General features: G+C 39.5%; 1 protein-coding gene across 9 annotated transcripts in view; it reads left to right on the top strand.

Annotated features, from left to right (window-relative positions):
• ATP10B (ATPase phospholipid transporting 10B (putative)) overlaps nucleotides 1-26,964 on the top strand; it is a 356,253-nt gene that overhangs the window by 32,947 nt on the left and 296,342 nt on the right. For 6 of the 9 annotated variants that reach the window (XM_089335035.1, XM_089335034.1, XM_089335039.1 and 3 more), the window contains exon 2: nucleotides 22,434-22,496. The exons of the other annotated variants lie outside the window; for them this stretch is intronic. The gene's annotated coding sequence lies outside the window, so the exon portion shown is untranslated. The remainder of the gene's footprint in view (nucleotides 1-22,433; nucleotides 22,497-26,964) is intronic. 9 annotated transcript variants of the gene reach the window in all.

Genomic DNA, 26,964 nt, shown 5'->3' with positions numbered 1-26,964 from the left:
GAATACTTGAACCTATTGAGCAATGATTTGCAGGATACCTAATATGTGGCTAGGCACTCTAAGTCTCACAAGTGAAAAGTGAATTAGAAAGAAACAGGCAATACCTTTTAATGATGCTGTAGCTTTTTGAAGAAAAAATTTAAGCTATACAAGTTCAATATATTTCATATATACAGATGTAGGAACATAGTGAAACTCCCCAAGCTCCACTCTCCCTCCTGCCCACACTCCAACCCTTTCTCTTCCTTCTCACTTTCCCATTCTGAATTTTTTCTAAGATCTCTTTTCAGTTTATTTAATGATCATCTAGTTCAACCTACACTAAGTAAGAGTTGGACAAACAGTATTAAGAGAAACCACACAAAACAATACACACACACACACACAAACACCAAACCACTAGTCCTCAACAGAATACACAATGCCTGTAAACAATCCTTGAATCTGAAAATGTGCATTCACTCCAATACATTACATTTCAGGTACTCAATTAGTTACCTCAGATCGGGGAAAAGTAGGAAATCCAGGGGAGGGGAAAAAATGCCTGAGTTTTTTCCATCACTTGCCCTGACGTGTTTTTTTCTGCATTGTGAGCTCTATTCCAACCTCCCAGAGCCAACATCAGAATTATTTTCAACTGTGCCATTCTTTATATCATCAATTCCCTGATGCTTCTTCATTTTCAGGGAAGTTTAACTCCACTAGTTCTCACCCACACATTTGCTAAAAATTTCTCATGTTTGCTGAGTGTTTGACAGTGAAAGCATCATTAAGGATGCTGGAGTCAAGAGTGGTGAGCTCATTTCTATAAGGACACTCAGCACATTAGTTGCAGACCAGTCTAGGAAATAGCATGTCAAGTCTAAGTCAGTTTTCAATTCTCCTTCCCACACAAAAACATTTTAGAAATCCTAGGTTACTAAAGCAATGAAACTTCTAGTTTTTGTAAAATTTCACCTTAAACTTAAAAGAACAAGTGATTTCTATAAAACTCATTTGTTTCTGTTTCAACAATGTGAATGTGTTTTTGTTTTGTTTTGTGTGTGTGTGTGTGTGTGTGTGTGACCTCATACCTTCCTCCTTGGATTAGTAGAAGCAGGTGCATTTTGGGGATGGCCAATATATTTTGGCTTAGATCTTGGTTCTGTTCTTCACAGGTGTGTGACCTTGGGCAGGTTAATATCATTGAACATTTTGTTCATGAGCAGAATGTGGAAAAATAAGACTGTCTCTTATGGTTGGCAAGTAAGGTCAAACAGGGTGGAGTCTATAAAACATAATGGTTAGCACATAACCGAATCTTAATGACCTTTTGTTCGAATCAAGTTCAATAATGTTTTCCAGCTGTGTACAAGATGCTGTTGCAAAAATAGCTAAAAATAGCTTCATGAAGCAAATGTGTCTTAAGTAGCTACTATGTGCTCAATATCTAACTCCAGTTCTTTCTAATCTCAGCTCACTTATCTCAACTGAGATGTCTTCCTGACCATCGTGACTAAAATTGTCCACTCAATTCTTCATGACATTTTGTTTATTTCCTTTGTGGTACTTTTTGCGATCTATCGGTGTTGCATTTGGCTGTATGTTTGTTATTTGCTCCTTCCCCCTAAGCTTGAAGAAACTTGGACTTGGCTGCCCTTCCTCTTAGTAAGTGCCCAGCACTTAGCCAATACTTGAGAAAACGTTGACCTTCAAAATAGTTTTAATGCAGTGAATGAATCCTGATTACTGGGGACACAGAGAAATACAACAGATAAAACTCTTCCCTTGACCTGGTTCAAAATCAAATATGGACATGTAAGAAACTGTTATAATTTTTAAGACCCTCTGATATAGTAATACTTCATCAAGAGCAAATGATAATGTGTTTGGCAAGGTAGGTATAAATGGAAGTGCCAAGCCTAGAAGAGGTATGGGTGAGGGTGACATGGGGGGAAGGCAAGGTGAGAGGTAGCATTTGCGTGGAGGCCACAACAACACTCTCAGTATGGGACTCCTTCCTCAGTGTAGCTCGTGTTACTTCTTGGGTATGAAGAGCTCCCCTTAAGAGCTGAGAATGAGGTTTTTCTTTTGACACGTTTGGATTGGCACTGTGATAACTTATTGCATTGCAGAACAACTGCATTACATGTGTTACTCTCCTGGGAGAAAAGAAATACCACTCACCAGTTGGAACCAAGGTTATAAGAGGAAAAATATATTCCTCTCCTGCAAAAGAATTTGTGCCTTGCCAAAAATTGTCCTGTACTTCTTTCTGATATTAAGTAATACATATTTATAACACTTAAGAGAATACAGATAAGCAAAAGGAAGATGATTGTTTCTTTAAAGAAGTACTCGAAAGTATTAGATCTTCCATCCACTGGTTCACTCCCCAAATGGTTGCAGTAGCCAGGGGAAGGCCAGGTCGAAGCCATGAGCCAGGAGCTTCTTTCCAGTCTCCCATGTGAGAGCAGGGGCCCAAGGACTTGAACCATGTTCTTTTGCTTCCCCCGGCACATAAGCAGGGAGCTGGACCAGAAATGTAGCAGGCAGGACTCAAATCAGCACCTAAATGGGATGGCAACATCACAGGCAGTATCTGTACCTGCTGTGCCATAACACGGACCCCTAATTTATTTTTGTTTGCACATTTCTAATTTATGGCGTACCTAAGTACTGTAAGATCAGTACACAACAAAAGTAGTTTTGTTTTTGCTTAATGGTATGCAGTTATTTCTCATACCATATAATACACTTCTACCACATTATAATTGATAAACATATAAATAGATAACAGTTTATCTTCTGGGAGACCCAGAAGTTGTTTCTGGCTCCTGACTTTGGTCTGGACCAGCCCTGGCCATTGTGGTCATTTGGACAGTGAAACAAGGGATGGAAGGCTTCACTATGGGTCTCTCTCTCTCTATAACTGCGCCTTTCAAATAAGTTAAATCTTCAAAAACAACAAAGAAGCCATTTAAGCTTTAAATCCATTTTCTCATATGCAAAATGGGAATAATGCATGTTTTCTAGAGTAAAGTGGAGAATCTGGGTAAAATGGCCGGATAGTGTGGGGCTGGATCAGGCCAAAGCCAGGAACTTAGAACTCATTCTGGGTCTCTACCACATAGGCTCAGGGGCCCCTACTTGGACAGTCTTCTGCTTTCCTAGGTGCATTAGCAGGAAGCTGGATTGAATGTGAAGCAGCTGAGACTTGAACCAGTGCTCATGTGAAATGCTGGTGCCACAAGCGGTGGCCCACTCTGCTGCACTACAGTGTTGGCCCCATAGTTTTTCTCAGTTGATGATACTTCAAGAATAGTCAGCCAAGTAAATGAATAGATGTGGGGAGATGTCTCTCTTAGAACTCTGCCACAACGTTTTTTGGGGGGAGTGCTTTTAAAGAAAAGATTTATTTTGATATTTAAAGAGATACAAATAGAGTAGGCCATCTTTGACTTTTCCCAGGCCACAGGCAGGGAGCTGGATTGGAAGTGGAGCTGCCAAGACATGAGTAGGTGCCCTTATGGGATGCCAGGTTCACAGGTGGTGACTTCACCCAACTATGCCACAATGCTGGGAGCACACACTTATATCCTATTTTCCAGCCCGTGTGGAGGCTACTGGCTTTAAAAAATAAAATGACTAAGGCATTGGAGGTAGAAAAAATATGAGGGACAAAGGATTTATGCTAATAAGATTATGTAGCAAAGCACAGTGTGCAAAAATGGTCAAGTATAAAATGGATAAACAGTCTTCCACCTGGCAAAGTATCCCAAGGGGCAATGGTAGAAACCTGACACTTCTGGCAAGCATAGAACCTCAGCAAAGACAAATACTTCTGAAATAGGGTGAACATGGCTAGTAATTAGAGTATGACTCAGAAATTCCATAATACCACTCCATGATATAGGCCCAAGATAACTGAAAACAAGTATGTAAAAGCTTGTTCGGGAATCATCATAGCAACACTACTCACAATCATCACAGCTAAGTGAAAACAATCCAAATGACACATAATGATTAATACAATGTATCAGTACAAAGGAATATTATTCAGCTATAGAAAGCAAGTAGTTCTTATGCATAAGATGCAAGGAAGCCTCAGAAACAGTAAAGTGAAACTAGATCAAAGGTCATATGATTTCATTTAAATGAAATATTCAGGACAGGCATATCCAAAGAGACAGGAAACAGATTAATATTTGCAGGTGGGAGTGAGGAGTTACTGCTTAATAGATATGGCTTCTTTCCCGTAGGACAATAAAAATGCTGGAAGTAAATAAAATTGTTGTATAACATTGTTAACTTAATAACTGCCACTTTTATATACTTCAAATTTTATTTCACGTGAATTTCTCTTGAATTAAAGAAACTTAGTGGAGTTGGAGAGTACCCAAAATCTCCAACTAAAGAAACCATAACCCATAAAGACAATGTTTGGATAATTCATACTTAATGATTGATATGGTTATATATGTATAAATATACCTAATCTGATAAGTTAATACATATTTATACATTACATATATACATAAACACTTAAATGCATTAATATGTCAGCTTAGGTTTTAGAATAAGCCAAAGAAACTCTGTAAAGACAACAACCATGAGCTGCATTTTAGTAGCAAAAAAAGGCATTCATCAGATAAAAGGAATGTGCATTTTGGATGCAATGAATGCATTGAAGGAGAAACATCAGGCTGCAAGGAGGTAGGTCAAGGACAGCTTTCCTGATGAAATGGCAACTGAGGAATCCTCTGGAGAGGTTACAAGAGAGGGGAGGAGGGGCCGAGTGGGAGAGGGAACAGCATTCTAGGCGTATACAAAATCCCAATGGCAGAGGATTCCACGGTTGGAGGTCAGGACCCTAGGGAAAGTTCATGTGGCTGCATTGTAGATGTGAGAAAACGTCATACAAGACCAGACCAGGTCTGACAAAGCCCTTCAGGCCCATTCAGGAATTTGGTCCTAGTCCTCAGAAGAGTAGGAAATGCCACCAAAACTCTGCTCCTTTCCCCCACTTCTTAGCTGTGTGCCCTGTGTTTCTTGTTTCACAAGTCTTTGTTGATCCAGTCTCCAAACACTTCAACTCAAGCTCCCTAAGGATAGACTTTCTATCTTGTGCATGTGTCCCTTGTGCGTAGTGCGTAGTAGGTCCCCAAAGACTTATTGGGTAAATGCATGGATTTCCATTTCAAATATACCACTCAGGCTGCAATGTGCAGAATGGATTGGCTGTGGGAGACGGGAAAGGCAGGGCAACCTGCAAATCATTGCTGTAGTAGAAGGAAGTGTTGAGGTTTGGGCTATTCCTACTGAGAATTGCTGTATGTGCTCTGTCTGTGGGTGAGCACCAGCTGGTTCTTATGCAGAAGGCAGATCTTAATTTGAGAGTAAAAATCTCTTAACGGGTGGACATTGTAACCATTGGAGTTAGACTGCCCAAGCAGAGGTTAAACTGTCAGAGGTCAAAGGATAGGGGGAAGATCCTTTCAATGAGGAATGTTGAAAGACTGCAGTCCATGGGTACATTAGTGTGTCTGTTTGAGAGACTGGGATGGGTGTCCAGACACCTGGGTTCTACCTCACCCTTGATCGTTTCAATCGGGAGAAGTTCAGTTTGTCATATATTTGTTTCTGCATCGCATGAAAGAGGTAAATGATAGAACTGATATAAATGGCTGACCCCGACCCTGTTTTTTCATAGGAAATTCTTGCCTACTGTTCTGACAATAGCAAGTTTAACTTATCACAATGGCTCAAGTATTGTCTTACAGGTGTTAGGACAAACCATACTGTGAATTCAGCTACACTTCTAATAAGATTCTTCTTTATTCCCAGTAACAGCAAATCACAAAAACAGGATACTTGTATACTTGTATATATAAAAATTGGGTATGTATAGAGACAATGTCCACTGCATGTCTGACGCCCATTCCATGGGGTTGTGAGTCTTGGGTTATGGGGCTCTTACACTACCAGAATGGAAGGCTTAAAACGTCACAAAGGGCTGGCACCATGGCTCACTCAGCTAATCTTCCACCTACGGCACCAGAACCCCAGGTTCTAGTCCCGGTTGGGGCACCAGATTCTGTCCCGGTTGCTCCTCTTCCTGTCCAGCTCTCTGCTGTGGCCCGGGAGGGCAGTGGAGGATGGCCCAGGTCCTTGGGCCCTGCATCCGCATGGGAGACCGGGAGGAAGCACCTGGCTCCTGGCTTCGGATCAGCGTGGTGCGCCGGCCGCAGTGGCCATTTGGGAGGTGAACCAACAGAAGACCTTTCTCTCGTCTCTCTCACTGTCTAACTCTGCCTGTCAAAAAAAAAAAAAAAAAATCAAAGAACCAGTTGTTAGTGGAATGGCCTAAGAGCCTGCCCTGCGATGGAGCTGCTTACTTTGACCTCTCCCTTCTGCTTCTAGATTCCAGACAGGTGATAATATCCAGTGCCCCATCTCCCTAGAATAAAAGAATGCCCAGGTTCAAGAGGCGCACTGCTTTATTCCATGCTAAGTGAAACTGAATAGTGGACAGGCCCTGAGGAGGTTTCTAGAAGAGCTCACAAAAGAAGGGAGCTGCGGAGAAGCTGTCTGGGCAGTGAGAATTCTGTTGGCTACGTGATGAAGCTGACACGAAGCATGGCTGTTAAGGTTGCAGGGGCCTGGAAATCCGTGCTGCCCCTCCCTGCGCCTCTGCTGTGTTCACGTTTTTCTAACAATTGGTCAGAGGCACAGATTTGCTTTTCCCCAAGCTCATTAATTTCTCAACGTTAATATACTTCCCCTTTCCTCTAATTAGGCATCACCTCTCACGTATTTATGGTAGTGAACGCCAAGACTGGGCGAAGACGGCTCCTCTGTGTACAAAGAGGCCAGTCCACACTTGTGATCCGTGTGACAACTGCATGCAGAGGAGGCAGAACAGAGGCCACAAATCAAATGGTGAACACTCATGGAGCCTGGGGTTTTAGAGTAAGATCTTGGTCGGGGCCCCAACAGATGAGGCTAAAAATCAGCAGAGTCGCGGAAGCTAAAATTCCATCTGACCTTCAAACAAATCAGACAGATGAAGGCCAGATTTCCCAAACAACCCAGTATTAATCAGCATGAAAAGGAAGGTTCCACTGCTTTATCCTTTGCCCTCACAAAAGTGAGCTGACATTCAGGAGTCAGTTACTTTTCTATTGTTCTGTTCCCTATTCCTTACTTCATAAGCATAGTGGCTCTGAAGCAATCAACTGCATTGTGTTACTTGGTTTTGGCTTTTTTTTTCCATGAAAAAAATTCCTTTTCTGTCTATAAAACCAACCTCTGCTAAGCTCATTGAAATATTCTTCTAGAATGGCAAATAAAGCTGCTTAAAATCTTTACGTTGTTGTGATTTTTGTCTTGACCTATGAGAAATCCATGAAGGATTGTACCCATAAGCCTTTTTTTTTTTTTTTTTTTTTTTGGACAGGCGGAGTGGACAGTGAGAGACAAAGGTCTTCCTTCTGTTGGTTCACCCTGCAATGGCCACTGCAGCCGGCACACTGTGCTGATCCAAAGCCAGGAGCCAGGTGCTTCTCCTGGTCTCCCATGCGGGTGCAGGGCCCAAGGACTTGGGCCATCCTCCACTGTACTCCCGGGCCATAGCAGAGAGCTGGACTGAAAGAGGAGCTACCGGGACAGAATCTGGCGCCCCAACCAGAACTAGAATCCAGGGTGCTGGCGCCACAGGCGGAGGATTAGCCTGGTGAGCCACAGTGCTGGCTGGCCATAAGCCTCTTTTTCTTTTTTTTTCTTTTTTTTTAAACTTTTATTTAATGAATATAAATTTCCAAAGTACAGAATATGGATTACAATGGCTTCCCCCCCATAACGTCCCTCCCACCCGCAACCCTCCCCTTTCCTACTCCCTCTCCCCTTCCATTCACATCAAGATTCATTTTCGATTCTCTTTATATACAGAAGATCAGTTTAGCATACATTAAGTAAAGATTTCAACAGTTTGCTCCCACACAGAAACATAAAGTGAAACATACTGTTTGAGTACTAGTTATAGCATTAAATCACAATGTACAGCACACTAAGGACAGAGATCCTACATGAGGAGTAAGTGCACAGTGACTCCTGTTGTTGACTTAACAAATTGACACTCTTGTTTATCGCTTCAGTAATCACCCTAGGCTCTTGTCATGAGCTGCCAAGGCTATGGAAGCCCCCTGAGTTCACTGACTCTGATCATTTTTAGACAAGGCCATGGTCAAAGTGGAAGTTCTCTCCTCCCTTCAGAGAAAGGTACCTCCTTCTTTGATGACCTGTTCTTTCCACTGGGATCTCACTTGTGGAGATCTTTCATTTAGGTTTTTTTTTTTCCCCCAGAGTGTCTTGGCTTTCCATGCCTGAAATACTCTCATGGGCATTTCAGCTGGTTCTGCATGCCTTAAGGGCTGATTATGAGGCCAGAGTGCTATTAGGACATTTGCCATTCTATGGGTCTGCTGTGTATCTCACTTCCCATGTTGGATCACTCTCTCCCTTTTTGCTTCTATCAGCTAGTATTTGCAGACACTATTCTTGCTTATGTGATCCCATCATTATGATCAATTGTGAACAGAAGTTGATCACTGGGACTAGTGAGATGGCATTGGTACATGCCACCTTGATGGGATTGAATTCAATCCCATCAAACCTCTTTTTCAATACATTAAATGTTTGAGCAGTTACTCTGCATTCCAGGTATTGGTTATTCTAGTTCCCCGAGATTTTTTGCAGTGAATCAAAAACACATCTCTGCCTCTCAATCTAAGTAAATAATATCAGAGGTAGAAGTTGATGAATGCCTCTTGGGAAAAAAACAAGAATGAGGTATGAGAGGCTGGGAGTGCCACAGGGTGACAATGGGGCAAGATACATTTGCAAATACAGTAACAAGAAGTTGAACCTTGACAACTTGTGTCAGGAGAGTTGGCTATACAGGATGCTGGAAGAACAATTCAGACAGCAGCGATAGTCAGTGAAAGACCTTAAAGAGGATACATGAACATCATGGCCAAGGAGTAATAAGGCAGATAGTGTAGCTGGGTCCACTTGAGTCAAGAGGATATTTAGGCCCACGCCGTGGCTCAATAGGCTAATCCTCCACCTGCAGCACCAGCACACCGGGTTCTAGTCCAGGTCGGGGCGCCAGATTCTGTCCCGGTTGCCCCTCTTCCAGGCCAGCTCTCTGCTGTGGCCAGGGAGTGCAGTGGAGGATGGCCCAAGTACTTGGGCCCTGCACCCCATGGGAGACCAGGAGAAGCACCTGGCTCCTGCCATCAGATCAGCGCGGTGCGCCAGCCGCAGCGTGCCGGCCATGGCGGCCACTGGAGAGTGAACCAACGGCAAAGGAAGACCTTTCTCTCTCTCTCTCTCTCTGTCCACTCTGCCTGTCAAAAAAAAAAAAAAAAAAGATATTGCAAGGTTGAGGCCAAAGTAAAAATGGAGCCAGATTATGAGACCTCAGAATACATTGGGGGCCACTGGTGAATTCTGATCAGAGGAGTGATGAGAACTCTGTCCTATTTTATTCATGATGTGCTTAGATATCCATTTGCCTAATGGGTTTAACACCAAATGAGAACTCAATTCATGCTAATCCATTACACCAGAGCTTACAAAATGCTTTTCCTAATTCTGTCATGTACTCTGAACTTCCTTCATGAAGTAGAGTTATGTCTCAGCAACTTTGGATAGTTGAGTACCCAAGAACATAATTGCTACTAAAAAGTAAAAAGTGCTTTGGTTGCCTCCATTAATGCAAAAATGTTAAGGAACTCCTTTTCTTTTTCATAACCACCTAACATAGAGACAAATGAGCCTTGTATTTTAGAGGGACTCTCTAACTGCCTCTCTCTAATGTGGTCCTTTATCTTCTTTCAGGAATTGTGAGCATGGAGCCATTCCTCAGTTAGTGCTCCTCTTAGGGAGGCTCCTTTTGGTTGGTGCAATCATGATAGCTGGAAGGTAAAGAATGACTCTGGAATAGAGGATGTTAAATATCCCTTCTCAGTTCTGGAGATCAGATGAGGCAGTAATTGCATCCTAAAGCCTAGATAATGAACATCATGAAGCAAGGACTTGCTATTATTTATTAAATCCAAGGGACCTCCCCGGTTTTGAAGCTTGTATGAAACCCATGTACAGGTGGGCTTTAACTTCTTGTTTCTTGTCCCGTTACCCTACTGTTCCACATATAACACACACATGCACAGTGGTCATTATGGTAGTCCCTCTAAACTACCCAGTACTCCAAAACATATTTCATCTCCAAATTTTCTGTGGTATAAATTACCCAAGCTATCTGCAGCTGTTCGATTTATTTTTTCAAGTTCCCTACCAAATGCTCCCTCAGTGTTTTACTAAGGAACTCCAAGGATGAGATATCATTCCCATTTCTCTTGCAGCCACCTCATTTTGTCTTCTCTCATTTTATGTTCTTGGTTGTGTAAAGGTGGTTCTTTCATGGCTAAATTGGCTCTAGGTTTATAAATGTCTTGAATGTGAGCTGTGGTTCTGATTGTTCAGTTTCCTCCAGGGTCTAAAAGTAGTGTCTGGCTCATAGTAGGTGTTCAGTTGTTCGTGGAAAATAACTTGTTAAGCAGCTGTAATGATCTTCAAAGGTCTACTTTAATTTATACTCTGAACAAATGTAGAGTAGCTATTGCTGGATACTGTCAAAAATACCCAAATGAATAAAGCATTAAATCCTCCCTTCTGGAAGAGTCCAGTTTAGGAGGAAGAACATAAATATGTAGTAAGATGTGCTAAAAGCTATAGAGTCAAAACCAATAGGTGAGGTAGACTCCAGGGTTCTCTCTGCTCTGTCATGAATATTTTCTCAAATACCCATTAATCATCCCATCAACTATGATGAAGTCAACTTCAAAAGGCCAGCAGAGTTTTTCTCCTTTCTCTACAAATGAGTGCCATGTAGGTGCCCTTCCTGAGTAAAGAACAAAAATAGAAGCATTCTAAGTCATTTTTCTTATTAATTCAGGCTGAGTTCCCATTCCAAGTGAGATTTAATAACTTTGCATCAACAACAAACTGTTCTGTATTCATGATTCCTATAAATTAGGATTCGACACATTTCATCCTAAGGTTTAGCCAAGGTGACTATCAACTCCAGCTTCCTCTAACTTTCCTCAAAAGTCATTTTTATGTCCATTGTCTGTGGGGTTATCAGCCAGCCCTGCAAACACATCTGGGACGAGGACACTCACTAGGAAAGTGCTTTCTCTCTAATTTCCTGCTGGTTGAGGCTTTACATTCCCCATCTGGGCCATGCAGGGTGCTACCGTCCTTGCTAGAATCAGTGTGCTTTTTGCATCAACTCTATTAAAAGAGCAGAGCAGAGAACAATCAGAGCTCTGCAATTCTCCCACTTAGCTCATCTGTTTTCTCTGCTTACTTATTCATTCACTTATGTATTCATTTATTCAACAAATGCTGATTAATCTCCTCCCTTTTTATATACTCTGCCTATTCCCAAAAGGATCAGAGGTGGCTTATGGGATCAAACATAATGCAAAACAGGGCCGTCAGGGCTAAAAACAGAAAGGAAGGAAGGAGGCGTTACCACCAGCTCCAGAGGTCCTTGGACTTTGGCCCTGATTCTAAGATTGCTGGATTTCTGGATTTTGCTTTCTGCCCAATTCAAATATGCAAATCTGTGTGCAGAGTTTGGCTTTTTCCGGAAACTAAACACTATTCTTGATCATTCAGTAGAGTGCTTTGTTCTTATATGCACATTCATTTGAAATAATGAAAGAATAAATTCACTAGTGTCCAAATTAGAGGGATTTGCATGCCAACTTTGAAATTTTTGCTTAACTGCATGACAATTTATTTTGAACTTTATTTTAAAGGAACTTTTTATTTATCTTTAAAATATTTTGTCCACGGCCAGCACATGGTAGCACAGTGGGTTAGGGTATTACTTGCTGCTTTGATCCACCACTTGGATAGGAGATGCTGAAATCCCTACTATAATCCAGTTTCCTGCTGAAACGCCTGAGAAGGCCAGAGGGTAATGGCCCAACTACACGGGCCTGCCATCGGTGTGGGAGACTAGGATTGGAGTTCTGGGCTCCTGGTTTCGGGTGGGGCCAGTCCTGACTGTTGTAGCCATTTGTGGAGTGAACCAACGTATGGAACCTTTTCCTCCCCTTCTCTGTCTATAGCTGTGATTTTTAAATAAATAAATAGTTAGAATATATTTGCTCCTTAAGTGAATGGAATACTTGTATCAATTTTCATAACAGGAAACTATGGATCAAGAGACTAAAGAAACCTTACATTCCAAGAAAATAATGTCACGTGCCTAAAGATTTGAGCATCTGACATTTTCCTTTGAGTGTTCTGAAGATGAGAACATTGTAGTACTCAGACTGGCGTCACTACAACAAACACCTGAGAGCAGTTCCTTAGGTTTATTCTCACCGTTGAAGAGGGTCATAGTGCAAGATTGTGTGATCGCATTAGTCTGTATGTGATGAAGACGTTAGAACATGTGCAGAAAGAGGATTGCATGGTGTGTCAGAAAGCAGAGAAATACATGAAGCCCACTCCTGCATGTCCATGTCTGTTTTTATACAGCCATCATGGTTCCATCACAGGGCTCCACCCCAGCTGTTTCCTCCAGTCTACTCATGGATTCCAATAGGCCACCTTCAGACAGCACAGTTGGTTGAGATCTCTTCTCTTCACCCATCAGTCACTAAGTCATTAAGTCTTAAAACTTTAGGATTTAAATATGTTCATGAGCTTAGAGAACCAGTTTATGTTCAAACCTTAACATTCCATTCTTGGCTTCCCAAAACTGACATCCTTCTCACATATAACGGTGTTAAGGATTAAAGTCGCACAAGCCAAGGTCGTCGTTGTGGCACAGCAGGTTAAGCTGCCTGCAATGCTGGCATCCCATATCTGAGCGCTTGTTCGAATCCTAGCTGCTCTGTTTCCAGTCTAGCACTCAGATAACATACCTGGGAAGGTAGTAGAGGATGACCCAAGTTCATGACCCCTGCCACCAATGAAGGACACCAGGATGGATGTCCTGGCTCCTGGCTTTGGCCTGGCCCAGCCACAACCACCCATACTGCCAATAGGGGAGTGAACCAGTGGGTGGAACATGGCTCTGTCGATTCTGTCTTTCTCTCAAATCCTTCTCTGTCTTCCCCACCCCCACCACCTATCACTCTGCCTTTCAAAGAAATAAATCTATTATAAAAATTGCACCAGCTGATTGTTTTGATTATGTCAATAGAAAAGAATACTGAAAGCCTCATTATAGACTTCAGTATTGCAATATTTCTATGCATGATCCTGCTTCATTTCATACTATTTTGCATGCCAGCCCCAACATGGGAAATACTGACCCATTAACTGAAGGTGAATTTTGTGGGATAGTTTTCTTTCCAATCTGGGAGACACAAAAGATCTTTGACACTTCCATGTACTGCATTTGTTTAAGAAAATACAAAAGCCAGACACTCTCACCCTCTCCTTTTGTTAATGACATAGAGCTCTTTTAAGATGCTTGTCCCAGAAGACTGTGTTACTTCAATTAGTTAATAGTTCAGATGAGATTTGGGAAGCATTGTTGGATTAGCAACAGCAAATTGTATTTATTTAGCAATAGTATATTGCTTATAACCAATATGCTGAACAGAGAATGTGAAAAGTCTTAATTCAAGTATTTTTTTTATTTTAAAGATATACTTCAAAGGTAGTATAACAGAGAGATTGAGAGAGAGAGAAATCTTCCATTTGCTGATTTACTCCCTAGATGACCACAAAATCCAGGTCTGGCTTAGGCCGAAGCCAGAAGTGAGGAACTCTATCCTGGTTTCCCACAGGGATGGCAAGGACCCAAGTATGTGGTCCATCCTTCCACTGCCTTCCCAGGTGCCTTAGCAAACTTTACATTCACAAGTATCCTAATTTCAAGGAGCTTAAGGACATTTCTCTAATATGTTCTTCCACCTTTATATCAAAGATACATACCAATAAGCAAAATTACCCAATTTGAAGACAAACATGCTTAAAGAGGTGCCAATCATATTTAGTAGGAACACCTGATTTTAATGACTTTCACTGACAACAAACTGGCTATGTTTACTCTGGCAAGTTGGATGTTCTGTTCCACCAGTGCAGTATCAATTCTTTATTTTCTTGATGAATTGTGACTCAGAAAAAATTCCTAAGTCCTAGCCATTAGTAACTCAGTATGACCTAATCTAAAAATGAGGTGGTTGTAGATATGGTTAATTAAGACAGAGCTAGGACAGGTGAGACCCCCTAATCCAACATGACTGGCATCCTTATAAAAAGGAGAAATTTTGCAGAGACAGTAGCAGAGGAAAAAATAGGTGAACATGAAAACAGATACCTGAGAGGTAAATCTACAAGACAAGGAGCCCCAAAGATTGCAGCAGATCACCTGCAGTTAGGTAGGAGCGAGCCATGTCCCACATTCTCTCAAAAGAAACCAACCCCAAGGACACTTTGAACTTGGACTTCTGGCTTCAATAACCTTGAGGAAATACGCTTATGTTAAATGCAACAGTTAGTGGTAAAATACTGCAGCAACCCTTCTAAACTAATGTTTTGCTTTCCATGGTCAAGTTCAGGAAGACAGAGTTGGTATCATTCCCCTCTCTAGAATCATCCTCTGTTTAGATAATGAATTCAACCTCCTTGTCACTGCCATTTATTACGCATTATGAGGAAAGGTGTATCTAATACAGAAGGGTCTTTGGCCATCTTCAAGAAAAGCAAGCTGCCCTTTTAATAAAGAACTTGAATTTGATTTGGGTGTATTTAGTTGTTTCAATAATGAAAAAGTTCCCCTAATTTCAGGAACCAAGAAAAGTCATTTTTAATATGCTCAGCCATTTGGGGAGTGAGCAACAGATGGAAGACCTCTTTCTCTCTTCTGTCTTGAACTCTGCCCCTCAAATTTTTAATATGCTATTTTCTGATCTTCAAGTTTCTTAAATGGCATTTACTTCATTAATTGTTGGAATAAGTACTATTGAAAAAATGTGAGAAAGTAGCCAAATCTACCCAGAATTTGAATATTCCTACTGTAAAGGGCATGGGGATTATGATGGTTAGCAACATCAAGTCCTTTATTTTATGGTCTTGCTTTGTTTTTGTGTGTGTATTGATAATTTGGAAGGCTTACACTTGGGTTTCAACATTGATATTAACTATAACATTAGTCCTAATGATCCATTGTTTCTTTAAGTAACATTATCAGCTTTCTATTAAGAATAGTAATAAGCTGGTATATTTTCCACTTTGCCCTTTATGCTGCCACCCAAATTAGCTTACAGTATTACCTTTGCTGGCATTTACTTTGTTCTGTCTCCAGTGCTTAATTATCAACTCCATTCCACCCCAGCTACAAACTGGAGGAAATGACTGTATTGATATCACCCATCCTAATTAAGCTCTCTTCTGCCAAGTTTTCTTAAGGTTAATAACATTGATGTCCCACTCTAAAACCACTGTCTCTGCTTGATACTTAGTCTCTGTCCTGTAGTTAAAATGATTCAGTCATCAGCACAATTCTCTTTTGCTGTAATGTTTATAAATATATATCTGGACAAGTGATGTTTTTCTACAATAGATTGTTCTACAAATATTCTTGGGAACAATGTCCCCTACATTGTTGCATACTCAAAAATAGGCCTCTTTGGCTTTTATAAGCAACTCATAGTTTGCCTCAGCGTAAGGTATAAAAATGATACTCTATCACCAAGGAGTGTGTAGGCAAGTCCCTCTGTCTTCTTGAAGTTATTTCCCCACTTGATCCAGAACTTGAACTGTCCCTTGATCATCCTAGTGTTTTCCTATTTACCATTAACATCCAGTAACTTCACCAAGGTTTGCTATTATACTGAGCATTCACCTGCCTTAGTTTCTGGAATATGGAGTGCTCTTTCAACTATGTATTTAAGTGTATGCCTATAACTAATTTTTCTATATAATTTTTAATATTTGCCTTATTCTCATTTTCTTCATCAGGGTTCTTTTAAAAGTTGGTAGAAAATAAAATAGATATGCTTATTTTGGTACAAAAAGATTTTTGTAATCCATACATAGAATTTTTTTCATAATACATTGTCCATGAACTTTTTAAAGAGCTTTCATGTTTACCTTGGATAATTTTATCTGTCTTCAGTAACAATTCTTTAACTAGTCTTTTTGAACTTTCTTTCCCTATTTATAGTAGTTTTTGCTCTCCTTTCTGTTGCTTCACACTTGATTACTTTTATGTTGGCTTCAATTTTATATATATTGTATTTATGTTAGGTCAAACAACTTGATTAATTTTTCTTCATTCTCATGGTATTTCTCTCAGATTTAGAATTCTAGCTTACTCTCTGGCTTTATGGTGATTATTGTTTAATTTGGTGCTTTTATTGTGTTGCAATAACTGTTGAATCTTTGTTACACTCTTATTTCCTTCCTGGCCTCATTATCTGTTGAGTGTTAATTATTTATTCCTCACTCTTCCTCATCCCATTCCTCTTTTTTTCTTGATAGCCACTGTGTATGAGAGTTTTAACTTTCATGATTTTGTTTTGTGATACTCATCTTTGATTAAGATTCCTTGTTGACAAGCCATTCTTTTTTTCTCATTGGAGAATTATAAAGAGGAAAAGTATTTTTTGAAAAATCTATTTTTCAGGGAAATCTTAGGTTCACAGTGTAACCAAGAGGCAGGAACAGAGTTTTTCCATTTATGCTGTGACCCCTGGACATGCAGAACCTCCTCCACTCTCATTGTCCCCCACCAGAGTGGCATGATTTTTAGAGAAGTCCATTGTTAACTTTAGGCTCCACACTTGGTGTTGTACATTCTATGTGTTTAGGCAAACGCAGGATTACATGTGTTTATCATTAGATTCCTACCTGGAGTATTTGCACTGACCCAAAAATCTGTGTTCTGCTTACTCATTCTTTCCCTCCTCTATGCCACTCCTTGGCAGTGTTTTCCAGAATATCATACAGTTGAAACCACCCAGTACCTACAGTCTTCAGATTACTTCTTTGACTTCAGTACATATAGGAAGTTATTTAATGTATTTTTGTGGCTTGATTTCTCATTTCTTTTTAGTACTGAATAATATTCTGTTATCTGGAAAAAACATGGTTTATTCATTCACCTACTGAGCGTATTCTTGGTTGCTTCCAAGTTATGGAAATTATTTGTCAAGTTGTTAAAACATCCATCAGAAAGATGTTATTTGCACATAAGTTTGACTTTCTTTGGATAAATACTAAGTGTAATTGACAGATTATATAATAATTGTATATCAAGTAAAATAAAACCAAACACTACCAAACTGTCTTCCAAAATGACTATACCATTCTATATAACTGCCAGTACTGAATAAGCACATTATGACTCTACGTCCTTGTCAGCATTTGACAATGTTAGTTCTGGACTGTGAGCTGTTTAATAGATATGCAGTGAAAGATTATTGCTGACTTAATGGGAATTTTCCCTGTCGATATGATATGGACCTTCTTGATATTATGTTATTTTCTAGGACTTTAGTGGTTTTACATTTGAAATTTTTCTGATATATTTTTAGTTCAATTTTTTGGCGAGTATGTCTGCTTCTTGATTATTCTTGCATATGCATGTCCAGCAGTATATATTAAAGATTTTTGCTTCAGTGTATTTTGCCAATTTGTTGGATTATTTGATAAATATGTGGGTCTCATAAAACTATTTCTTAGTCCTCTCCTGTTCCACTGGTTTGTTGCTCTACTTTGATCATTGTCACATTCTCTGCATTATTGTAGATTTAAATGATGAAGTCAACTCATGTCAGTCTTCCAACTTTGTCTTTCTCTTTTTATATTGCGTTGTCTATTCAGGATCTTATGCCTCTCCATGTAAACTTTAGAATCAGTTTAATAATATCCACAGAATACTTCATGATACTTTGATTAGACTTATAATGAATTTATAGATCAATTTGGGAGTAACTGACACCTTCGTAATAGTCTTCCTTTCCATGAACATGGAATATCTCTCCATTTATTTACTTCTTTGACTATTTCATCCAAGTTTTGTAGTTTGCTTCATCCATGTCTTATATACAGCTGATAGATTTATATATGTTGAATTTTTAGGGATGTTAATATAGATGGTGTTCTACTTCTAACTTGAAGTTGCACTCGTTCATTGCTGATATATGTGTGTGTATATATATACACACATATGTATACTAAAGAAATTGGCTAATAACTAATCCCTTATTTTCTCTAATTTCTTCTTGCTTCTTTAAGATTTGATACAGAAGTAATCATGTCATCTGTGAGTAAACAGTTTCATTGCTTCCTTACCAGTCTATGTACTTGGTTTTCCTTTTGTTATATCAGTGCATCAGCTAAAACTTACAGTATGGTGCTGAGAAAGTAGTGAGAGATGAACATACTTTTCTTGATTTTAGTGGGAAAATTTTGGGTTTTTCCTACTAAAATGTGACATGTGAGTTGTAAGATTTCTGTAGATACTCTTGATCAAATTGAGGAAATTTGTCTTGGTATATAATGCTTTCATTATCTCATTGGATTTTATTTATTAGTATTTTGTTGTAGAGTTTTATGTTTATGTTGATGCAACACACCAATAGTCTTTCAGGTAATGTCTTTGAGTTTGTTACCAGGGTAATGCTAACCTCATGGGATGAGTTAGCAAGCATTCTCTCTGCTTCTGTCCTCTAAAATAGATGGTAGATGATTTATAGAATTTCTTCCTTAAATGTTTGGTAGAATACACCAGTGAACTTCATGACCCGATGTTCTCTTTTGAAATGGTACAGATTAAATGTCTTAGATAAATACAGGCCTATTCAGGTCATGTATTTCTTCCTGTGTGCATTTTGGCAGATTGTGTCTTTGAAGGAATTGAAATAATGCATTTCATCTAAGTTACCAAATTTGCTGGTCTAAAGTTAACAGTGATTTTATTAATGCATGTGACCTATAATAATGTTTCATCTTATTTCTGATATTATGCCTATTTCTTTTTTTCTTGGTTAACCTAGCTAGGTTTATTAATTTCATTTACCTTTCCAAATAGCCTTTGGTTTTATTGATTTTTTTTTTCCCTAAGTTATTTCCAATTATCAGTGCCATTTGCTTGGGATGGAATTCTTACCCTTCCTTTTCATCTGCTTTAATTTGTTCCTCTTTTAGGTGTCTTAGGGTAAGACAGGTTATTGATTTTAACTCCCTCATTCATTCATATATATATATATATATATATATATATATATATATATGAGATTTAAAAGTATTTCTTAGAGCCAAAGGCCTCCAGCCAGAGTGGCATGGAAGGGAGCTTCCAAGAGAGGAATAAACCCAAAGGGGCTGATGGCACTGGGCTTTTTATGTACAACTTTGAAGGAAAAAAAAAAAAAAAACAAACTTAACAATCACATTGGCATTCAGTTACCAGGCAGGGACAATAAACCATCAAAAGACCTCATTTACAGTTCTCCATCCTGTCTGGTCTGCTCAGGGTGGGATAGGGAACTTGTTTTCACAATAAGCGGTGAGCTAAGGAGGAGCTCCCTTGCCATTTTCATGGTAAATTTGGAGATTGTGAAGGAAGGAGGGCAGCCTGTTTGTTCTTGCTAAAGATAACATTTTGGGGAAGGAAGCAAATATTTTATACCCCCAAATCCATTGGGATCCCCTATTAACCTATCTGATTTCCTCACATTTCCCCATGAAGAACCCCATGAAGACAGGAGCCCTAACCTCTGTTAGGGGGACTGGGCAATGATCGCTCTGTCTGCTTCATGCTGAAAAGGGGCATCTTTGGGAAAGGGGAGTCAAGAAAGGGTTCTAGCAGGGCATGGCTTCTCCAGGGGGATGCGGTGCCAGCTTGCAGAATCTGCTTCCATCAGAGGCTTCACGTGCATGGTCACCTAGAATTTTACTTTTTAAAGCCTGGATAAAATGAATCTAACAAGCAGTTTAAACTCCAAGGATCTAAAACCAAGGACAGGGTCCTATTTAGAGGCCCTAGGAAAAGTGTCTTAAACCATGAGCAAGTTTTTTCATTGAGAGGCAAATGCAAACTGACAGAAAGGGCTTGAAAATAATCAGGTGGGCTTAAAGCCTTGTCAGTCATGAGGCTCAGACTTACCTATCTATTCACACGTGGTACATCACAAGGGAGGCACCCTGTTGACTTCCATTACCTACCTGGCCTGGGAGGAGAGCTGGCTTGAAGAGAAGGTAGGTGGCATTTCTAAAAAGGAAACATTTATTAATCAACAGTTCTGCCTGCAATGGTGTTGACCTTACTTGGCCATCCCCTCAACAGCAGGGGGATTTTTAACTCTATTTTAAAGGTCATTTTTATATATTTGAAAGGCAGAGTAATAGATTCAGATCATCCATCCACATATTCCTCTAATGCCTACAACAGCCAGGGCTGGGCCATGCCAAAGGCAGGAAACTGGAACTCAGTTTGGGAAACAGGGACCTCAAGTACTTCAACCATTACTCACTACCTTCCAGAGTGTACATAAGCAGGAAGCTGGTTTGACAGAGGACCAAGGACTCAAACCCAGGTACCAAAAGTCAACTCTGACCTTGACAATTAGCAACATGAATGTCAAATCTATATGCCATATGGGTGATACAGTGAAGACAACAACTGTAAGAGACCAGGATGTGACAGCAGAAAATACGGGCTGTTAACTACTGAGAAGTAATAGAATGGAGTAGAATTCAGGAAATGGATGACAAGGTTTTGGAACTTTCTGCCAGGGATATTTGAGTCTGAAACAGAGTATCCAGTGCTCTAGTGTATTTCCTATGACTTGGGTAGAGTGTTACTCCTACGTTGCAAGTGAGGTCATTAAGGCTTGAAGAGGTTAAATAACTTGCCTAAGGCCAATAGCTAGTTGAAAGTCAGGATTTGAACTCAGAACTATGTATTTATGTATTTTAAATATTTTATTTACTTATTTATTTGAGAGGTAGAGTTACAGTGAGAGGGAGAAACCGAGAGAAAGATCTTCCATCTGCTGGTTCACTCCCCAAATGGCCTCAGCGGCTGAAGCTTTGCCAATCTGAAGCCGGGAGCTAGCTGCTGCTTCCTGGTCTCCCATGTGGGTGCAGGGGCCTATGGACTTGAGCCATCTTCTGTAGCTCTCCCAGGTCACAGCAGAGAGTTGGATTGGGAGAGCAGCACCTGGGACTAGAAACGGCGCCCATATGGGATGCCAGTGCCGCAGGTGGAGGATTACCCTGAGCCTCAGCGCTGGCCCACAACCCAGAACTATTAACTTACAAGTTTTTAGCTCCTGGGGCTGACTCTGGCACAGTGGGTTAAGCCATGGTCTGATGCACAGGCATCCCATATGGGCACTAGTTCGAGTCTTGGCTGTTCCACTTCTAGTCCAGCTCCCTGCTAATACTCCTGGGAAAGTAGCAGAGGACAGCCCAAGTCTGAGAGCATCTCCATCCACGTGGGGGACTAGGGAGAAACTCTGGCTCCTGGCTTCAGCCTACCCCAGACCTGGTCATTGTAGCCATTTGGGGAGTGAACCAGCAGGTGGAAGATTCTCTGTCTCTCTCTGTCTCTGTCTCTGTCTCTGTCTCTGTCTCTCTGTGTCTCTCTCTGTTTCTCTGTGTATCTCTGTCTCTCTGTCTCTCCTTCTCATTCTGTGTAACTGCCATTCCAATAAATAAACCTTAAATAAAAAGTAAAAGTTCTGGTTCCTAATCATAACTATACCACCTCTTCAGCCTCAATAAGGGCTGTTAAAACCATTAAATCACTTCTTAGCTGAGAGTTTGCGTCACATTTCAATGTTGGTTTTCATTCAAAAGTGATATTGTAGAGTAATTTTGCCAAATTCCACAAAATCTACACTGTATCATGAAATTATGAATGTCAAATTAACCAAAGTACATCTGGATTGAAGTTAAAAAAAAGTAGGATAATATGAGTTCCACTACAACGTTAGAAGGGTGAGAAATATGTGTTGTAAGCTGACAAGCAATGGTGTGACATTTGGAGAATTGTGGCTTTCAGAAACTCGGTGAAAGCCAAATAAAACAGTTTATCAATATACAGTACTGTGCCTTTTAATTGAAATTTTATAACATAAACAGTGAATCAGTATACACAGAGGTCATAATAGCCTTTGGTGATAAAAAATGATAATAGTAGCCTTGACACACTTCTGTGAAATTATGTATGGGCCATGTTCAAAGGAAGGGAACTAATATTCATTAAATGGCAAACATTTTTCTGAGAATGGAAGATATATTATGGTAAGAGTGTGTATGAAAAATTATTCTGATCTAAGCCCTAGCAAATCAATTCTTTGTTTTATCACTAGGCATTAAATGGTTCTTTATCTTTATCCTTACAGATGTTGATAGAGTTATTTAAAAGAAAAACAACACTATTTGCCTGACTCTTATTCTTGGGCTGGGTAAGTTCGTGTGTTTCTGCATTTTGTTTCATGAGACTGAATTTTAGAATATGATTGTTTATTATCTGAATCCAGCTATAATCTCCATCTTCTATTCCAAAGTCCACTATTCTTGAACACATTCTGTAAGGTTATAAGAACTGATGTTGGTGCAGACATGTGTACATGATCTGATGTGTGAAGAATATGCATTCATTGGCAGCATGATGGGTGCAGAGATGAACACGCAACCCAAAGTAACTACAATCTTCCCTGCTACTTTGGTAAAGGAAACAAAAAAAATCTGATAGAAAGCCATAGTATTGAGACATCTAGACTGAGTCTGTGTGTGTGTCTGGAGTTTTTAAAGGCCATTCACCTTCCATGTGAAGAGAACCAGGCTAAAACATGGACAAAAAGAGCTTAAAGCATAGTGGAAGGCCCTGGATCTCCAGACATTCTGGTTCTGTGAGCCAATGAATTTCCCTTTTTGCTTAAATAGTTTGACCTGGGTCAAAACCAGTTTAGTGAGTAACCTCAGTGAAACTGTAAAGTGGCGTATGTACACTGAAATACAAGATAGACAGTTGTGGCTGTGAATTGACCTGTGACATTCGCCTGTGACCTCAAGCAAATGACTTACTGTTCCTGAATCTGTCTCATCGGTGACAATCTAATATTGAGTCACATAAACTTGAAGGCTTTGTTTCATCATCTGTTTTTACTGAAATTCCACTGTATTAACTTTATTAATTCTAAGTTATGGCTCATTTAGAAGTCATAGGATGGTGAGACACACACACTGTTGATATGCACATGAAAATCACATCACTTTGTTCCTAAGTCACTCCACCTGTATCCCAAGCAGTCACTGTGCAAGTGTGATAGATTTATTTATTTGAAAGGCAGAGTTAGAGAGAGAGAGAGAGATCAGAGATCATGCATACATAACCTGGTTCACTCCCCAAATGACCACAACATCTAGGGCTGGGCCAGGCAAAAGCCAGGAGCGAGGAGCTTCTTCGATATCTCCCACGTGACTGCAGGGGCCTTCAAGCACTTGGTCCATCTTCCACAGCTTTCTCAGACCCATTAGCAGAGAGCTGGATCAGAAGTGGAGCAGCAAGGTCTTGAACCAGTGCCCATATAGGGTGCCAGCATCATAGGCAGCAGCCCTATAAATGTTTGGTATCAGTCACAAGATCTGCAAATGCATGTTTGGCTCTCAGAAAATCCTGTTTCCCCCAAGAGAAGAAACCTGAGTGATAGTTGCATTCAGTGAATACAGAAACATGTATAAAGACTAGTATGTGATTTCTCTTATCTTAATTTTTCCCTTTATACTCCTATAACAGCTTTGTACATCAATGATTTCTGCACAGATGCACAATTAAAATTTTTAATTGCTTTGAAAGGGGATTCACAACTGTAGCAAATTAATATATACCAATAAGCTCTGAGACTAAAAATGCCACCTGAAATAGTCTATCAGCATTCTGATGTGCAGCAGGTTAAGCCACTGCCTGTGATGTTGGCATACCATGGGATCACCAGGTAAGCTCCACTTTCATTTCCGTTCCCTGCTAATGTGAGTCGAAAAGCAGCAGAAGATGGCCCAGGTTTTTGGGCTGATACCACCCATGTGGGAGACCTGGATGGAGTTCCAGACTCGGTTTTGTCCGGCACAGTCTTGGCCATTGTGGCCATTTAGGGAGTGAACCAGAGGGTGGAAGAGCCTTCTTCCCCCCACCCCTTTTAAATACATAAATAAAGCTTTTAAAAAAAATTCTACTGGGTTTCTGGAGCATTATCTTCCTGAACTAATCTAAAAGTATCACATATGAAGACATGATTGCCTTTATTCAACTCTTTACAAATTATTAAAACTACTACAAATGACTAAAATTCTGATTTTTGAAAAATCTGATTCATGTATTGATATTGTGCTGTGTGGCAAGCTGTTGAGGGATCATAATCTTAATAAAGATTAATACTCATACTTAGGTTAATAACTTGAAATTTGAAGAACGTCATTATTACTTATAGGACACAGACATAAGAAAGCCCAGTGCTATAGCTAGGAGTGAGTTCCCTTAGCGGGGTTGTATGATATCAGCTGCCTCAACTTAACTTATTTCCACATGTTAAGATGGGTTATTGAGTAGTAATAGCTACCATTTGTAAGTTCTATAGAAACTTCCACATTTTTATCTATAGATAGATATAACTCAGAAAATCCTAGACATGTGGAGGTTTATGTGACTTGTAATTTATGTGACAGATGACATTTAATTTTCATGATAACTCTCTGAAAGTTTGTATATGTCGAAATTGGAACTCAAAGAGGTTGGGTAATTATTCCAAGATCACATAGTTAGGGTATGATGAAACTAGGCCACAAATGCAAATCTGTCTGACCTATTTATTTAATAAACACTTAATATTTTCTTGCTCAATAATGTATATGTGTGTGTGTGTATATAAATATTTTATCCCTTCCCAACTTTTCTAAACAATGTTTCGTGGCATATGTGTGCTAATATAAATGTTTGTATCTGCAAGTTGTGAAAAATCTTAAGTATTGTGGTAAAGAATAAAGACTAAGAGCTGCTGATGGATGTGTGTGCTATTTGGTGAATATCCTGTCTGAAGATACATGTGGCAAGTTCTACCTTAGATGGGTTCCATTGTAATTATCCTGTGGAGCCAATGTCAGTGATGTTCAAAGTGAGATCTGAGAACCCTATGGTATCCCTGTGTCAAAGTTTCCCTAAGCCAACAAAACCTATAGGAGATACTGATTAAGAAATTCTTTGCTGTAGCAAACAATTGGCTTCCATGATGTGCGGTGTTGCTAGGAAAGTGTGAAATGCAGCGGGTAGTAGGCCATCTGGAATACCTGACAACAGTGGAGTTTGTTCTTTTACAGGGAAGACTAGACTATGCTTTTATGACTTCCCAACTATTTGAATTGGACAGAACTGTATTTTCTAGGAGAGTTTCTCCTGTTGAAAGCCAACTGATTATGAATTGTAGTTATAGCTTCAAAATAGCTCCATAACTGTACCTAGATTGGAGTTAAGTATCTGGGTACTGTGATTAAGTCAACTTAGATTAAAGACTGTCACAGTCTCCAAAATCCTTTCAGTTAGGGTTCATAAGTCCTCCCTTTCCCAACTATGTTGGAGGCTGGCTTTTTCTTCACGGGGACAAGGGCAGCAGTGCAGTAGACTCAATGCATAAGTACATAGGAAAATTTATCATATATTCCAAATACTAGAAACTGTTTTGGTTCTCTTTTTGTCCTAGGAAACATTTATCATAAAAAAATTCTGTGTGTGAATGTGTAGTGAATATATTATTACAAATGCTTTTAAAAATAAATGATTTTATAAATTATAGTCTTAAGTCTAATATAGTAAGCATAGACAAATAAAATCCACATAAACCAAGACTCATTAGGATCTTAAATAATTTTTTAAGTATAAAGGAGCCCTGATTTCAAAAGGTGTGAATAGCATTATCCTAAACAAATGGAACAGTTAGGTTGCTTTATTTAGCAATAAAACAAACAGTTCAATAGTTCTCCTTGTATTTGGCATAAATCTTCACAAATGTCTTCCCCCATTGCACAGCATAGACAATGTAAAAATTTGCCATAGTTTATGAATATCAAAACTAACCTATTTTCTCTCGTGCATGTATTGATTCAAACAAATAATGATGCAGAGAAACACAAGCTGCTTTTGTGACCTCCTAATGACTTGATCCGATGCTATAAAATATCTATTTGAATTTTGACTAGAAACTCTTTAAACATCACCATTGACTGTTTTCACTCTTAAACTTACTTTCTGCAGATTCTAATAAGTTATCCTTGCCAAGTTTCCTTACTTACACAATAGTTGAAATATTTATTTGTGGGACATGGACATTTTTATTTGTGTTTTGTATTCTAAAAATGAATGAGCTGATGAAATGCATAGGAGAGGGCAGTGTGGTGGCTATGTATTCCAGTGAGTAAAATAAGGACATTGATTTCTTCTTCACCATGCAGTTACTTTTTGATTAACTGGAAAATGGAGACAATAAAGTCACAGGAAAGCCAAAATTGTGATTAAGACAAACATGGCCAAAAGATGGTACAAAATTGATTGGATGAAAATCTAGGCAAAATTACCTATCATATTCTGAAACACATTATTGTTGTATTGTGTTACCCTAATGAGTACAGTAAAAGGAGATGAACGCAATCTTTTAAAGCAGAAATTGCCAACTGAGTTGCTATGGAGACCAAGAAGGTAATCTACCACAGCAGTCCAGTTGAAAAATGGAGATACTTAGTGCATGTCCAAAGTGGTTGGTTATTATTAGGCAATTTTCAACTCTTCACTTGTGGGAATGTGTACCCATTGTGCCAAGGTTTTTTCTTTGCTTGTTTTTGTTTAATGGGAAAATGAATCTGCATTATCAAGAGATTTTTTTCCAC

Source organism: Oryctolagus cuniculus, chromosome 6 (assembly GCF_051225735.1).
Source record: "Oryctolagus cuniculus isolate XC-2025 breed Fujian yellow rabbit chromosome 6, ASM5122573v1, whole genome shotgun sequence".
Lineage (NCBI taxonomy): Eukaryota > Metazoa > Chordata > Mammalia > Lagomorpha > Leporidae > Oryctolagus > Oryctolagus cuniculus.
This window is presented reverse-complemented; position numbering and strand designations above follow the sequence as displayed.